Here is a 17,677-nt window from a genome sequence, read left to right as displayed (position 1 = left end):
TTTTTTAATCTCACTACTAAGTTTCAAGGAAATGAATGCGTTTCTTTTAAAATTTTTAGTGTTTATTTATTTTCCCTTTTGTTGTCCTTGTTTTTTATTGTTGTTTTTATTAATGTCGTCGTCGTTAGATAGGACAGAGAGAAATGGAGAGAGGAGGAGAAGACAGAGGTGGGGAGGGAAAGATAGACATCTGCAGACCTGCTTCACCGCCTGTGAAGTGACTGGGGGAGGTGTGAGGCTTGAACCAGGATCCTTATGCCAGTCCTGTGCTTTGCGCCATCTGTGCTTAACCCACTACACTACCGCTGGATTCCCTGTTTTGTTTTGTTTTTTAACCATTGTGTCCTTAAAATTGGCATTCTATAAAAGTGTTGATTGAATAAATGCCCAAGTCAAATAGGTTTGTCATGAAAATGAGAATAGACAAGGAAAAAAGAAAACAGATGCTGAGTGAAAGTGTCAACTGTGTTTCATATTTACTGTCACTGAAAGGAAGCTTAATTTTCAGTGTTCTGTTTTCCTCTCCCAAGAAGCTAAATTGTGAAAAGGAGAACTTTGGGGAATAAAACTTGTTTTGTTTTTGTGTGTCTTTACTATTTGTTTATATAGTGCATTACATTGGTTCCACTAAATGAAATCTGCTATCAACATAAGTGCTGCCCTGGCTATAACTTAAGTAAATTAATTATAATACTTTCATTTACTTATCTGCTGCTCTGAAGGCTCATGCAGGTGTGATTTCACTGCTCCAAGATGACTTTTTCACTCTTTATTATTTCATGGGGTAAGATACCACCCACCAGAGCTTCTTTCTGGTGCCATGACAGTACCATGTAGTATGGACATTCAAACCTGGGTAGAGCATGGTCAGGTCACAACCAACTGGTTGAGTTATCTTCTGGTCCTACTTTTATTTAATAAATACTTCATGTGTTTTTATTTATTCTTATTGGGACTTTTGGAAGGAACTTTGACTTTTTGTCAGAGATAAAAATATGCTGTAATTGGAGTTTTGGAATACTCTACTTCGTGATTATGAACATAGCTATGGATGTCAGCTGTCTAGAGATAAAACAAACTGTACTATTTCATTGATAGACTTGTCAGAACCTTCATAAATGTAGTTGGATTTGCTCTTCTTCTTCTTCTTCTTCTTCTTTTCTTCTTCTTCTTCTTCTTCTTCTTCTTCTTCTTCTTTTTAATAATAGTTGCAGGTTTTCATTGAATAGTATAAATAGGGGGAAATCCTCTTTTTTTACTTTAGTAACTACAGTTCTTCAGTAAAAAAAAAAGTTAAGTATTTAGTAAAAGCGACTTTTACAGAAATGTTTGCTTTTACCCTGTATCCTAATTATACCAAATGCAATTAAATGAGCCCCTTTGTTATTGAATGGTTTCTCAATATCTAGGAAAAAAATAATTATTAAGAAGAAATTGATGCTGAGTCTTCTGTCCACTCTCCCCTGTGGACATTTTCCAATGAGTGCACTATTAAAAGCTTAATAGGAAAAATACTGAGTTGTATTACTAGACAGGGCTGCCCACTATCATCATTACTATCCAACGTGTGGGAAGTTTTCCTTTCTTTTTTTTTTTTCTTTGATGTATGCTTAGAGGCCACCAAGATGCCTGAAACAACCTCAGAGAGGCTTGCGATACATCAGAGCTCAATTTGCACCAAGAGGCTGACCAGGTCCATGCATCCCCTTAAAAACTGAGATTACCTCAGCCTTCTGGGCATTAGCAATTCAAGAGCAGCTCATTTTGCTTTACAGAGTGTTCCTTAGTTTTTGTTTAGTTAACACCTTGCCCATAACTTCTCTCTGTCCAATTGGATTCTTCCCCTTTTGGGAACAGCAAGAGCCAGGGACCCTGTCATTGGTAGGAAAAAGATACATAACTGACATAGGGAACTAAAACATATGAGTTATGTACTGAGAAAGGAGAAGAGGCTCGAGAGCTATTCATAAAGAAAAATCTTCCCCAAGCCCCACATAACAAATTAAGCTACATAATACTCAAGGAATCTTTATTTCATTTTTTAATACTTCTTCTCTGAATGGCCAAAGGTACAAATTCAGTAAATGCATATTGATAAGATTTGATTCTGGGAAAGAGTGTGTGTGTGTGTGTGTGTATATATATATATATATATATATATATATATATATATATATATACCCTAATATATTAGAAATATATTTATATAATAGAAAAATATATTTATATAATAGAAAAACTATATTTATATATTTATATATAAATATAAAATATTTATATTAAAATATATTTATATAATAGAAAAAATATATTTATATACTTATATATAAATATAAAATATTTATATTAAAATATATTTATATAATAGAAAAAATATAGGAAAATATGTAGTCAAACCACAAACTCTCCTCCAATCATTAACAACAAAACTACACAACCAATATTAGAAACCTTTTTAAGTTCCTCTAACTAGGATTTGTTGACATTACACCCCCTAAAGACAGAAATTGCCTTGCCTTTTTGAGATGAAACATTTTTATATAAAGATGCTGGTTTTGTATGGGGGGGTAATCATTTATAGTATAGTTTTTGACACATGGATACAATTTCTCATCTCCCTTCATGGTAGGTATCTGCAAAACAATATCACCCCTAACACAGGCCCTTTTCTACCATCATCCACCATGAACACTACACTTTCTCTATCTCTTCTCTCCCCTCCTTCCTCAGTTCTTTGCTTTTGACTCAAATTTCACCTTATACTTTTCCTTTCTGTCTTTGTTTCTCAAGTTCTACCTATAAGTGAAGTTATCTGGTATTCTCTTCTTGGTTTATCTCACTTAGCACAATTCCTTCATAAAATTTGATTTTAAGAAACACGATTCCATAAAAAAAAAGGTGTGATGCTAACCACCCCCAGCTCCAATAAATATAAGGCAAAAGAGGTAACTTCATTATTTTTGACAGCTGAGTAGTATTATCTCTCTTCTTTTACAACTGAAAAAGTATTATTAAAAGTAGTATTCCGTTGTATGTATACATCTTTTTCCAGCTTTTAAAAATTATTTTAATTAGTAATTTAAATATTAAAATATTGATTTACAAAATTATGAGATAGCAAGGGGTATAATTCTACACTGTTCCCACCACCAGACTTCCATGTCCCCTATTCCCTCCACTGGAAACTGCAGTAGTTCTCCCAAGGTCACAGATATGGGTTGATTATTATTCCTATAAGTATATATCTATAATTATATATATTTTTCCCATTTTATGGTCCTGCCTTCTTTTCCTTTCTAAGTCACATATTACTACTTCCAAATGTCAGAAATTACACAAATAACTACCTTGATCTAATACCCTCACATGAGGACCCCATGTGAAAGATACATCTGTGCAGATGTGATTACTTTAAGGATCTTCAGATGAAAAAATGATCCTCTAGAGGGATGCAGAGGTCATACAGGCTTCTGAGCCAATTATGGGCACCAGATCACATAAACTGATGGGCGATGGGGTTTATAGTCAACAATATTTATACCCCATTCCCATGTTAGGGAGCTACTCTCTTTCCTGATCCAGCTTTCTGGTCTTTTTCCCAGCCATGACATCATCTTCACAGACAATAACTTGGATCCACCTGCATATCAGATTTCAGGCTCAGGCAAAAAAAAAAAAAAAAAACTAGTATAGCTACAGGCCCTTTGAAATATAACTATAATATGCCTACTAGCTATCTACAAAATGGAGGACCCCACCCCCAAACACTTCATCTGCACTATTCCAGCCTTTAGGTCCATGATTGTTCAACAATTTGTTTGGCTTTGTATGTTAACTCTCTTTTCAGCCACCAGGTTCCAGATGCTAGCAGGATGCAACCAGACTGTCCCCACCAATGTGCCTTGGAGCTAGCTCTGCTTCCCCAGAGCCCTTCCCCACTAGGGAAAGAGAGAGACAAGCTGGGAGTATGGATTGAGCTGGAAACACCCATGTTCAGCAGGGAAGCAATTACAGAAGCCAGACTTTCAACCTTCTGCATCCCACAATGATTTTGGGTCCATACTCCCAGAGGGATAAAGAATAGGAAAGCTATCAGGGGAGGGGATGGGATATATAGGTCTGATGGTGGGAACTGTGCAAAGTTGTACCCCTCTTATCCTATGGTTTAGTCGTTTCCTTTCCATAAATAAAATTTTTTTTTAAAAAAGATGATCCTAGATTATCTAGACTACTTCTAAATGTAATCATACATGCCCTTATAAGACAAGCAGAAGGCAATCTGAAACAGGGAATAAGCTGATGTGAGCACAAAGACACAGAATACAGTGAGTGGTGTGGCCATAAACCAAGAAAGCCCTGAGCTCAGGAAGCTGGGAAAGATCAGAAGTTTTCACCCTGAGTCCCACAGAGTGAGTTGACTCTGCCCACAACTTGATTTTAGTCCAGTGATACTGACTTTGGATCTCTGGCATAAAGATTCATGAAAGAATAAATTTTTCTTGTCTCAAGTCACCAAATTGGTGGTAACATATTACTGTAGCCACAGGAAGCTAATACAGATGTCTTGGGTACAGCAGGGAGAGAGAAATTTCTCATTGCTCACTTTGCCACTCAGCAGTTCTCCTACACAGTGTGTTCATGCCTTGGGCGTGTAACCTCATTAAAGAGGCAGAGCTTTAACTGCCTTAACTGAAGACAGTTGCACACAGGCAGTCTCATGGGGACCCTCACAACAGAGGAAATTCAAACTTTTGTGGAATCAGAACAGCTAAGCTCCACTCAGTAGCAGCTAGACAATGCAGAAGTGACTATAGCCCATTTGATGCATTCACTGTTGCCAGTTGCAACTGGAACCATTCTGGAACCTCCATTGTATGACTCCTGAGTAGGATGGAATCTTGGAATGAACAGAAAGTTTTTGGAGAAAGGCACTCTTCTCTGAGGCCCAGCATTTATAAGCAATGTGACTTTGGGTAAGCTGCTAACCTACTTCACACCAGTGTCAGAGGGCAGCTTTGCAATTAATTTGTAAATGCCCTTTGGCCCATAGAAAAATCCATTCAGCCTATGAGATCTGTATCTCTCAGCGCTACTGATCTGCATACTACACAGTTCTGCCAAGAAAACAAGCATCTGCCTGCAGTAAGTACACATGCAGAGTTTTCTTATCAATGCAGATTCCCTGCAAGATTCAAACCAAAAAGAAGACAAAGAGGGAGACTATTATACTTGTCTTTTATTCATCAACTCCATCCTATATAACACATTTTGAATCTGTTTAGCAAACTGGAATATTGGCAAGCATTTATTTCTTTGAACATTATGAGAGCACTGGCAAACTGTATTCAGATGCATTTGGATCCTTATGAAAAAGACACAACATAAATCCTTGGAACTATTATGTGAAAAGAAAAAGAGTCTTTATCTCCTGGTCTTAATAAAGAACTAAGCACAAGACCTATCCAACTTTTGGTTCAGACACCAAATTGACCCCTCTGGGAGCTGGGAAAGTCCAATCTCCTTCCTGCCTTATGCAGCAGTGGTAATAAAAGAACATACACTGAGGATTAACTAAAGTTCACATACTGCCTTAAAGAGAAAAGTCTTGATTTAGGTGATGAAAATTTATATTAGTGGGAGGCAAAGAGTGGAGAATGAAAAGTTATAAAATAAAAATTTATAAGGAGTTATAATGAGAAATAAAAAATGACATTGATCTTAGGGAAAGATAGAAAATATGATAAAATAAAGTTGATAGGAAAGGTTGCCTCCCCCCAAGTCAAAACCATTTTCTCTATCTGTACTGACTCCCTCAACCCTAAGGGCAAGTATATCCTTTAAGAAAACAAAAAAAAAAAAGATTGAATTAGAGAAGAAAGAACATCAGTAGAATACCAGGAAATAAGGAAAAGGGAAAGAGGTCAAAGAACAAAAAAGTTAAGAGTAGGTAAGGGACATGATAAGACAAGACAGAGGAGATTTCACAGAAACTATAAAAGGATCTAGAAGAAGAGCCCTTTGGTCCCCAGTTTATTTAAAGGGCAAAAATTGTTGCCCTGGTTTTATGAAATCAGAGCTAATCCATGTTCTCACCTTCCTACCACAAATATTTTGACCAAATCAAATGAAAATAGAACATAGCCTTGTGGTACATGACAAAAGGAAACATTTTATTTACAGTTAAATTTACTAACATAAAGTAAACTGGTAATTTACAAACAAAAAGCATGGAGTAGGGCACCAAAACAAAAAACCCTGGGGTGGTTGTTTGGCTTCTCGGGGCAGGGGGGTAGGGGGGTGGATGGAATGGGACACAGTCTTTTGGTGGTGGGAATGGTGTTTATGTACACTCCTATTAATTTTTAGTCATATAAATCACTATTTAATTAATATGAGAGGGGAAAAACTGTATGTCTCAAACTTTTTAAAGCACATACCGAGTCTTTTTAATACATAGCTGATAAGTTTATTTGATATGTTGCCTCTCTCAAAAGCCTAGACCAGGGAGAACAGAAGCAACTGGTGGCACAGTTATATACAAATAATGTCAAAGGACATAAATTATGGTGATGCTGTGTATGATACAGCAAATCCTGACAAAGGGATTTTCCAAAGTTAATTCAATTTCCAAATATTGTGATTATATCAATAACTATCTATTGTCTTCTTAACCCTAAGACAGCAGGAACCATTTCCTCTACAGAGCCTATATTTCCCCCAGTCCTGGAACCTCTAGGGTACGGTTCACTTTCCTGCATGCTTCTCTCAATTCATACCAAATGATATTCCATCTGCTGATCCCAACCTAATCACTACAATGAGTACCACCTCAGCATGCTTCACTTCAGACTGTGTCCAGAGACATCAGGCATGGAATATCAACTCTTGACCCTCATTATTCGGGTGAGACCTTTCCTTTCATAGTGTTCGTTAATTCCATTCCAGGTAGTTCACTTCCTAACAAAGTCCCAAAACCTAGATATAGACCAGGTCCTGTGAGATATGTATATATGTATATGTTCACATGTATCCATAAATTAGGGCAACATACATACCTGAAAGCAAAAATACACAATAATCTGCAATGAGTCAGTATAAAGTTCATAATGAAATAGTATCTGATTAGACTTAGATACACACCTACTTCCTATTACAATTATCTCACTCACTCCAAAGCTAACCTTATCAAAGCAAGGACTCCAAAAGCTGAATAAGGACAAAAGACTGGCATACTTTAATGATGACTCTGTAGTCACTATCAGGCCACCCCATCAGCTGGGGCCCAATTTGGAGAGTCCTGAGATTTCTGAACAGAGATGATGGGCCTAGACCTCAAATAAATTCCTCTCGCCTTGTTACTAGTCATCTCTATCAGGAACAATAAAATAGACCCCTTTGTGGGCCCCCCCATAGGACCTTGCCCTCAGCTTGGATCAACAATAATAGAGAATGTTCCATTTTCAGAAGGGAGGATGGACAACATACTCTATGCTACACCTGAGGAAGATAGGTTGATATTGGGACAGCATGGAATGTTCCTACTCATGACCACAGAATGTGAGCTCAGATCTACATGCAGTGGTCACATAGGCTCCTAAGCTGAATATGGGCCCCAGACCAAATCAAATCAACACAGTCAACAATATTTATACCACTTTCCCGCATTAGGAAGCTACTCTCTTCCCTGATCCAGCTTTCTGTTCTTTCTCCAGCCATGACATCATCTCCCCAGACAATAACTTAGATCCACCTGTATATTAGATTTCAGGCTCAGGGAAAAAAAAAAAACTAGTATAGCCACAGGCCCTTTGGAATATAGTTAAAATATGCCTACTAGCTATCTATAAAATGGAGGACCCCCAACTCTTCATCTGCACTACTCCAGCCTTTAAGTTCATGATTGATCAACAATTTATTTGGCTTTGTATGTTAACTCTCTTTTCAGCCACCAAGTTCCAGATGCTAGCAGGATGCGACCAGACTTCCCTGGACAGACAACCCCAGGAGTGTGTCCTGGAGCTCTGATTCTCCAGAGCCCCACCCTACTAGTGAAACAGAGAGGCAGGCTGGGAGTATGGATTAACCTGTCAAAGCCCATGTTCAGCAGGGAAGCAATTACAGAAACCAGCTTTCACCTTCTGCATCCCACAATGACCTTGGGTCCATACTCCCAGAGGGTTAAAGAACAGGAAAGCTAGCAGGGGAGGAGATGGGATACCCAGTTTTGGTGGCAGGAATTGTCTGAGTTGTACCCCTCTTATCCTATGGTTTTGTTAATGTCTCCTTTTTATAAATAAAAAAATGTTGAATACAATTAAATTGGTAGTGTGTTCCTATAATCAAGGAAATACTAGGATTTGTTTGTTTGCTTGTTTGTACTGGTTTTTTTTAATTCAAGTTGCCTAAATTTTATGTAGATATAATTAGCAATAGAACCTACATATTAGAGTCTACTTTAAAATTCACCTAAATTCTTGGAGACAAATACATCATACTTCATTTTGGAGTTGTATGCAGATAATTCCAACTCACAGATCTTGGTTTTATAAAAACCATGGCCAGTGGGGCCAGGCGGTGGTGGTGCACCTGGTTAAGCACACACATTACAATGTGCAAAGGGCCCAGGTTCAAGCCCATGGTCCCCACCTGCAGGGGGGAAGCTTCATGAGTTGTGAAACAGGGCTTCAGGTGTCTATCTTTCCCTATCTCCCCCGCCTTTTTAAAAATTAGATTAATTTTTTATTATCTTTATTTACTTACTGGATAGAGACAACCATAAATCTAAATGGAAGAGATAGACATATAGATAGATAGACAGACAGACAGACAGACAGACAGACAGATGATAGAGAAGAGACATGTAGACCTACAGCATCACTTGCAAAGCTTTTCCCCTGCAGATGGGGACTGAGGCCTCAAACTAGAGTGCTTGCATGTTGTAACGCGCTCTCAATCAGGTGTGCCGTCACCTGGCCCCTCTCCTTTCAATCTCTCTGTCTCTATCCAATAATAAATATATAAAAATAAATAAAAACCCTGGCCAAAACCCATCCCGTAATAGGTTGATCTCATTGTGATATGAGGCATAATAGTAAGTGAAGAGGGAAGGTGCAAACATGGGACTGTTCCACAGACAAAGACCAGCTTGTATGAAAACAGAACTCTCTCACATAGTCATTTTGTAATGCTTCTTTTCCTCGAGGGTACTCAGCTTCTCACTCTGTTCCAAATGGATGATGCATACATATTGGCTGCAGTGTGGAACTATATAATCTGTCATCTTACAATCTTGTAACACTATTCATCACAAATAAATGTGACTTGTACAAAAAAAATCAAATAAAAATAAACATATTGGCTCCATAACATTTTCTAATTAAATATCGTATTTTCCAGCAGCATTATTTGATTATTATATGAAAGGATAGGATTCAGATAAGGGATAGAAAGCAGGGATTTGTAAAAACAATTATTGATTAAGTATTCAAGCGTGCTCAAGTCAGACTGCCATAATGTTCTCAAAACTGATATTCTCTAGAAGTCTCACTGTGGTGTGTAGATTTTTTAAACTGAGAAAGAAGACCGATAAAAGTGTCTCCAGAAAAGCCATTGTTCAGAAAAGTCATTGCCCCCCTTTATCAAATTGAGCACTACGGAAAAGAATAGATTGCTATTTTCTAAGACCACTTTCTATCTAATACCATGAGCTCTACCCACTCCTCAAATTCCCTGAGGGTTTCATTTTGATTATAAAGTCTCACACTTCCCTACCAATAGCAACAACTCAGATCCGTAGAATCATTGTAGTTGCTCCATATGCTTATGTTAATACCTTTACCTTTACAGTATTCTTTTTCATACTTTCTTCCTTATTTGCCCAACCTCTAACAATTGCTATAAGGTAACATGATTCTTTTCTCAACCATATTATAAAAAAAAAAGAAAATGCAGGAAACTTAAACATATCGCAGAAATAGCAGAGATCTACTGGGAAACAGGTAAACGTTGAGACTGCTGGATGGAGGGCTGCCTTAAGCAAATGGTAGCCACTTGGCTTTTGAGAACTTGAAATTTCACCAGTTACAGTTGTGATATACTTGCAGTGTAAAAAAAAATTGCACCATATACCTAAGATGTTAGTGTGGAAAAAAAAAAAGTATGTATAATATCTCAATAAGAACCTGAAAACCAGAGTGATTAACTCTTACATTGATTATATGCTGAAATGATAATACTTGGGGTACATTGAATTAAATCACATACCACACCTGGTCTTGTGTAACTTACCTATATTCATTTTTTACTTTTATCATGAAATAACAACAGAGCTAACAATTTTATATACGATTTGTATTTTCTTTCCATTGCATAGTGCTGATTACACGTTTCAGAGAACGTCCTCCATGAATCTGTGACTCAAGGCTTTTGAAAAGGCTGCATCAGGTTGGCGTTAGGGCATCTGAGATAGAATGGTTGGTCCTGGCAGTGTGAAAATCTTGTGTGCTGGAGCCAAATGCTGATGAATCAACTGCCCCTGCCAGGGTGAAGAAATGCTGCTGCACTGATGCCAGTGGGAACAACAGAAAAACAAGGAAGTTGGGTTTTTTGTTTTACTTTTGTTTTCCTCCTTTTCTAGCTTTGCAGTTTTCTTTCTTCACTACAATAGACTGAGCCTAAGAGGAAACCTGTCTTCAAAGATATGAATGTGGTTTGGGGGGAGGGGGGGTCAGCAAGAGCTTTTATCCAGAAAGATGAGTTTAATGTTGAGAGATAAATAGCTTAACATGTCACTGGCATGATGAATCTTCCTTTGATGTAAGGTATGCTTTTAGATATTAGGGACGTAACTATGAACTAAAGTCCCTGTTCTCGCAGTCTCCATATGAGTGAGACAAAACAGACAGTAAACGTCTGACCAAGATGACTTTGGAGAGAGATGTTATGTAATGAAGGAAACAAAGGATTAATTAGAAGTTAAAATGATGAGTGGATGAGGTTGGAGCATTACTTTTTATAGTGAGGACAGGAAGCTGAGGAGATAGCTCAGCATTAGAGCATAGCATCTGGTGAGACTCCAGAGACTCAAAAGCCTCCAGGTATGGTCTCAGCTATATGCTCGAGCAGAACAGTGCTCTGGTCTTCTCTTCTCTAAAAATTAGTAAGTAAATCTTTCTTAAAGAATAGGAAAGCTTCCAATGGAGGGGATGGGATACAAAACACTGGTGGTGGGAATTGTGTGGAATTGTACCCCTCTTATCCAATGGTCTTGTTGATCATTATTAAATCAATAAAAAAAATAGATAAAAGCCAGTGGTCTTCAAGGATTTTATGGTGGGCTGATTATACAATTTACAATTTGTTCTGGAAAAGAGTGTCTTGTTGGACACAAAACTAAGTTTAGATTGCCGTTTGTTGCTTTGTTATGCTTTTAATAGAAATAAATCCCTCAAATAATTGAAAAAAATTATAATGAGGACAAGAAATGCTTTTCTGAGAAGATGACATTTGAACTAAGGTCTAAATGAAGGAGTGGAGGGGAAGAGGAAGAAGGAAGAAAAAATTTCCAAGCCAAAACAAATACAACTTACAAAATCTCTGAAAAGGGAATGATCTCAGATTGGAACTGAAATATAATTGTCAGGAGAAAAGATGATGATTGATGGTTAGGCCTGGATTATGTAGGGTCCCTGTAAATCATAGTAATTTGGATTTTAACTTAATTGCTATGGGAACCACTGTAGGATTTTAAGCCAGAGAGAGAGGTATGATTTGATTTACATTTGTAAAGGTCATTCTGATTTCTATGTAAAAGAACAGACTCTAGAGGAGAAAGCATATGAAGGAGACCTGAAGTTGTTGCAGTAAGCAGGTAAAAGATAATGATGTTTACCTCTACTGAAGCAGTGACAATGGTAAGAAGTAACTGAATTCAAGAGATGGATTAGAGGTTGAGTTATCAGTCTCGTTAAGTGTGGGGTGAGTGGTGTAGGAAGTGGTACAGTGACTATAACAATGAACTTTATTTTATTAAATTTTTTAAAATTTTTGTACTACAGAATTACATATTGACAGGGGTTTGAATCCACACCATTCCCACCACCAGAGTTCTGAATCTTCACTGTTCCCACTGCAATCCACCACAGTTCCCCAAAGGTTGTTGACATGGGCCAGCCATCTTCTCTACAACCTTCCTCTAGATCTTCTCTTCTTTTTCTGATTCAATCCTCTCTAAGCCACTCATAACATCACAGCTACCTCCACATGTCCCTCTCTTTTTCCTTCTCTCTCTGGGTGCTGATGGAGCTGGAGTGCAGATTCCTCTTATCTTCATCCTATCACTTCTCTTTCCCTAGTGGACCAGAACTCTGGAGATGCGAGGGTTAAAGGCATGAGATTTCAAGTTTGAGCCCTGGCATCAGAGCTGCCTGAGTAATGAACTGGTGTGTGTGTGTGTGTGTGTGTGTGTGTGTGTGTGTGTGTGTGTGTGTGTGTGTGTCTCCAAGTCAAAAATAAGTAAATAAGTAATTATTTTTTTAAAGATTGGGATGATTCATGTAATCCCTCCTAGGATTTTTTTTTTCCAAATAACTAACACATTTAAAACACTAAAATTCTTTTAAGAAAGTCTTCTTAACTTTTCATGAAAATCATTCAAAATTATGGAAAACACTCCTTGAACTTCTTATATCGAAAAATGCCACACAAATGCACAAGCTGTTATTTTTGTTTCAGGGTCTTGTTCTCCATTTTTATTGCCATCTGACACTTTCTTTGTCAATTTCTTGAGATCTTCAACTCCAATTACTTTCATTCCATATGTTAAAGCTCTGCTTGTTTTGAGGCAAATCTTAATTAGGATGAAAGATTATGTCCCTTGTAATCTAATCCACACATTGGCTATGCCATTTAGCTAGAAACTGCACCTGCCTAACTCAGGTCAGCATCTGCTGCCCAGCCTGTCCATTAAGCCTGCGCTTACCTAAGCCTTCATCTAACCAAAATGATCTTTATTTGGAGCTATCAGCCATATTTAGTTTCTGTGTACCACTGAGGCAAAAATCAACACAGTCTGCATTTTCTCAAGTCAAATAACCAGTCATTCTGAAAACCTTTTCTCTGTATTATTTTGTGTCACAATTTCAGTCTTTTTTTTAATGTCAAATCAATTATTTCTTTTTAAGATGCAAGGTATATTTTTCATATAGTAATCCTCAGACAGGGATATTTCAAATTTCAGAGGTAGAACCAAAATAAGATGCTAGGGATTTAAACATCACCGTCCTTTCTTCCTCCCCCAAGACCTAAATGGAAGTCTGGATGACAAATCACAGTATCATTTATTGATAGATCTACAATAGGCACTGTGACATGAGTTTCAAGATCCAATAGCTTTCCTAAATGGTTCCAAAAGGAAACTCACCACCTTCAGTGGAATGGTAAATGTGAACATCAGATTAGAGTAGGATAAAGAACAAATAGAAACTAAAGACATAGAAACACAAAACGAAATGGGAATCACTCAAAGTTAGTATCTGAGGACGAATAAGTGGAACTGAGGGAATATTTGATCAATGGGAGATTCTATTTTAAGAAGGAAAGTAACAGAAATAATAAAAACAGTACATGAAACTATCAAGGAATGAAGGAAACATGGAAGATGTAGGAAAATGGGCATAAGGAAAATGGGAAAACATGATTAAATAACAGTGAATGAGACTGTGAAGAACTCCAGTGTAGAGATTGGCCTTCACGTGGACAGAATGGGAACTTAACAGAAAGGGGGACAAATGGATTTAGGTTTCTAGATTTAGTAGTGAGGACATGGAGCTTTCCTTTGATGGTTTCTCTTTACTAAGTAACAATGTGAGGTATTCAGCTAAGAGTGAGATGGTGGTACATGTGAAAAGAACCTTGAAACCAAAATCAAGTTGAGAAGCAAAGTTGCTGAGGAAGAATTTCTCAGTAGTATGGAAAGTCTATTTGAAGTGTGTGATAATTTAAAGTGAAACTACTGAACCTATCCTCAAAACTTTGTCAAGCAATATTCAGATGTGAAGGGGTATCCAAGAAGAATCTGAGTTTGTTTTCAAGCAAATATGAGTTATTTCAAGTCAAGATGATGGCAAAATAGAGGGTCACAGAAGTTGAAGGCATTTGCAAAATTAGGCTTATATTAATGTATCTGACAATAATCCTAAATCTCTTAATATATATCAAGAAATCAAAGGACAGGAGGACTACATGGCAGAAGGCATGATTTTCATGCATAAAACCCTGGGTTTAGGGGCAGAGGGTAGATAGCATAATGGTGATGCAAACAGACTCTTATGCCTGAGGCTCCAAAGTCCCAGGTTCAGTCCCCACACCACCATAAGCCAGAGCTGAACAGTGCTCTGGTTAAAAAATTAAAAAAAAAAAAAAAAAAAAAAAAAAAACCATGGGTTTAACCCCCATTTCTGCAATAAAAATATTAGAACATAGATTTTCTTGCCTATCTTTTATTACTTTATTTAATTTAAAATCTATCATGTCTGAGATGAGAATGGCTGTTCCTGCCCTTTTTTTGTGGTCCATTAGCCTGTATGATAGTTTTCCATCCTTTCACTTTAAGTCTGTGTTTATCTTGTTGTGACAGATGGGATTCTGGCAAGCAGCATATGGTTGGGTTATGTTTTCTGATCCATCCCCCCACTCTGTGCCTTTTGATGGGTGAGTTTAAGCCACTGACGTTTATTGATATTATGGATTTAATGTATTGTAGTGCCATTGTTCAAAAAAAATTTTGTTTGCTCTGATATATTGCCAGTATTATAGTGATGTTCTTGTTTATAAGAGGTCTTTTAGAACCTCTTTCAGGGCCAGCTTGGTGATGGTTGCCTCCTTTACCTGTTGTTTGTCTAAGAAGGTTTTGATCCTTCCATCTAGTTTGAATGGAAGTCTAGCAGGATATATTATCCTTGGTTGAAACCCTTTTTCATTCAGGGCTTGATAGATATCTTGCCATTCCCTTCTGGCTTTTAGAGTTTGAGTGGAGAAATCTGCAGATAATCTTATGGGTTTTCCCTTGTATGTGACTTTTTGTTTCTCTCTTGCAGCCTTTAGGATCCTTTCTTCTTCTCATTGTGACTATGATGTGTCTTGGTGTCTTCAGGTCTGGGTTGATTCTACTCTCTGGGCCTCTTGAATCTTGATGTCCTTTCTGTTATTCAGGTATGGGAAGTTTTCTTCTATTATTTCCTCTAGAATGTTTGCTTTCCCTTCCTCTCTTTTTTTCCTCTAGCAGGCCAATTATACGAATGTTACTTCTTTTGAGATCATCCCATATGTCTCAGTTGTTGTTTTCAGTGTCTCTCAATCTCTTTTTAAGCTCTTTTACCTCTTTCTTCGTTTTCTCTAACTCATCTTCTGTCTGACTAATTCTGTTTTCTGCTTCTGTTAGTCTGCTTTCCCTTGCCTCAGCTTCTTTCTTCATTACAGCTATTTCAGCTTTCAGTTCTCTAATTGCCTCAAGAAAATCAGTATTTTCCTTGGGGGTCTCAACTGTTGTTTCCATAATACTGCCATTCCTTTCCTCCAATGTTGTTTTCATTTCTGTGATTAATAAGTTTATTATTGCTTGCATACTTTTCTTCTCTATGGTTACTTCTGGCTGATTTGTAGTTTCTTCTGGGCTCTTGTCTTCATTCATTGGAATAGCAGTTTTATTTGTTTTTGATCTACCCACTTTTTTGATTTATGTGTTTCTTTTTTTTTATATGCTCTGTTGTTCCTCAGTTGTTGTGTCTTGAGTTCAAGCAACACTGTACTAAATACCTTTATGACAATTGCACTCACCAACCTCAGGAATTACAGTAGCAACTGAAGCAAGTATTGAAGTAGTTTAATCATTACCAGTTAGCCAAACAATTTCTCCAGTCCGTGAAAAAATAGTAACCAAATCCCAGTGAAGAAGAGAGATAAAAGAAAGAAAGGATAGCAAGAATAGACAGTTATGCAAATCTACTATCCACTGTATATTCTAGGTGTAACAAGAGGAGAAAGGGAACTAGAGCAGAGATACACAGAGAGTCCACTCTGAGTCAGATTTCTTCCCCAAAATAATTCACTAATTCATAAAGGCAAAGAAGAAGGAAGGAAGAAGTGTATGACAAGATAAAAAAAAAAAAGAAAGAAGGGATAAGAGAGAGAAAAGGAAAAGATAAGAAAAAGAGCTGTAATTAAAGAGCAGTGAAAGGAAAGGTTTTTTTATTACTTCATTTTTTATTTAATTTAATTTTTTTGATTATCTAGGAGGGGGAGGGATGGGAGAGTCTGTAGAGGAGGTAGGATTAAGGAGAAAAGTTCCTCCCACAATAGATAAGATGCCCACTACTACCCTAGCACTGAAATATATGCTAAGCATTAATTCTGATCAACCAAAAGGGGGGGAAAGATATATGCCTTTATATAATATTAATAGTAAAATAGAGCAGGGTAAAAAAAAATAAAATAAAAACCCTGTCCCAGATTACCTCAAACCTTGTGATCAGAGGCAGCTGATTGTTAAGAATGAGAAAAAAAAAAAAACCTCAGGACTAGACAAGGATAGCTGAAATAGACAGTTATGCAAATCTACTATCCACTGTATATTCTAGAGGTGGCTAAAGGAGGGAGGGAAGTTGAGCAGAGACACTCGCAGTGAGAGTCCACACTGAGTCAGATTTCTTCCCCAAATAATTCCCAAATGTGTATCAGTGAATTCAAAAAAGCACACTGTTTGGTGGTGTGGGGGCTGGGAGATGTGGCTTTGGAAGCTGTAGGATTAAGGAAGAAAGGATGACAAGAATGAGAAAAAGAAAAAAAAGAGAGAGAGAAAAGAAAAAGATAAGAAAACGAACAGTCATAAAAGAGCAGTGAAAGGAAAGGTTTTTTTTAATTTATTTATTTTTAATTATTAATTAGCTATGCGGGGTGAGGTGGGGGGTTGGCTACTTAGAAAGAAAAAAGGCCAGAGGTTTCAGAAGGGTATAGACTTAGAGTGAATGATACTCCCTGGTGGGACAGGAATTTGGTAAAGAAAGAAGCTCCTAGCAGGGTAGCCTGCTAGGAGCTGGTCCCCAGGGACTGGTTATGGGGGGTGGGGGCTAGAGGGAGGAGGTATTCTTAAAAATTAAAAGGAAAAAAAATTTTCCCCTTGTTTCCTACTCTAATTCTTAACCCAAATTAAGTTATAGTCACCTCCTTGGTGTCACCGCTAGGACCCCTTATTGACTGGCCTACTAAAGGCAGAAAATCCTACTGTTTCCATGAGATGTGGTCAGAGCTCAAGCCACTAGCAGCTTCTCAGTCCACCGTCTTCTGGGAACCCCTAGAACATAGTTTTTCTAAGCTATAGAACTTAGGGTCCATGAGACAGGATACATGTGCACATGTATCCATAAATTAGGGGAAAATATACACCTTAAAGCAAAAATGCACAACAGTTTGCATGACTCGATAAGTGCAGCAAACAAGTAGAAAGACTGAAAAATGATAACATAAAGTACTGAATTAAATAGTTTCTACTTAGACCTAGATACCTTCCTCTCCTAATTCCTGTTTCACTTGCCCTAATCACTCTAAGACTAACCTTGACAGATAAAGTAAGGACTACAAAAGCTGGATAAGGTCAAGAGACTGGAACCCTCTAATGATGGGC

The 17,677-nt window shown here is 37.4% G+C and overlaps 1 long non-coding RNA gene across 1 annotated transcript in view; it reads right to left on the bottom strand.

The window, feature by feature from the left end:
* The window catches only part of LOC132538702 (uncharacterized), a 321,648-nt gene extending 304,322 nt beyond the window's left edge, over positions 1-17,326 (bottom strand). Inside the window, exon 1 of the long non-coding RNA XR_009550056.1 lies at positions 17,279-17,326. This is a non-coding gene — a long non-coding RNA (uncharacterized LOC132538702). The remainder of the gene's footprint in view (positions 1-17,278) is intronic.
* Positions 17,327-17,677: the final 351 nt, after the last annotated feature.

This window comes from Erinaceus europaeus, chromosome 5 (genome assembly GCF_950295315.1).
Source record: "Erinaceus europaeus chromosome 5, mEriEur2.1, whole genome shotgun sequence".
Lineage (NCBI taxonomy): Eukaryota > Metazoa > Chordata > Mammalia > Eulipotyphla > Erinaceidae > Erinaceus > Erinaceus europaeus.
Note: the sequence above shows the minus strand (reverse complement) of the source record. Positions and strands in the feature narration are given on the sequence as shown.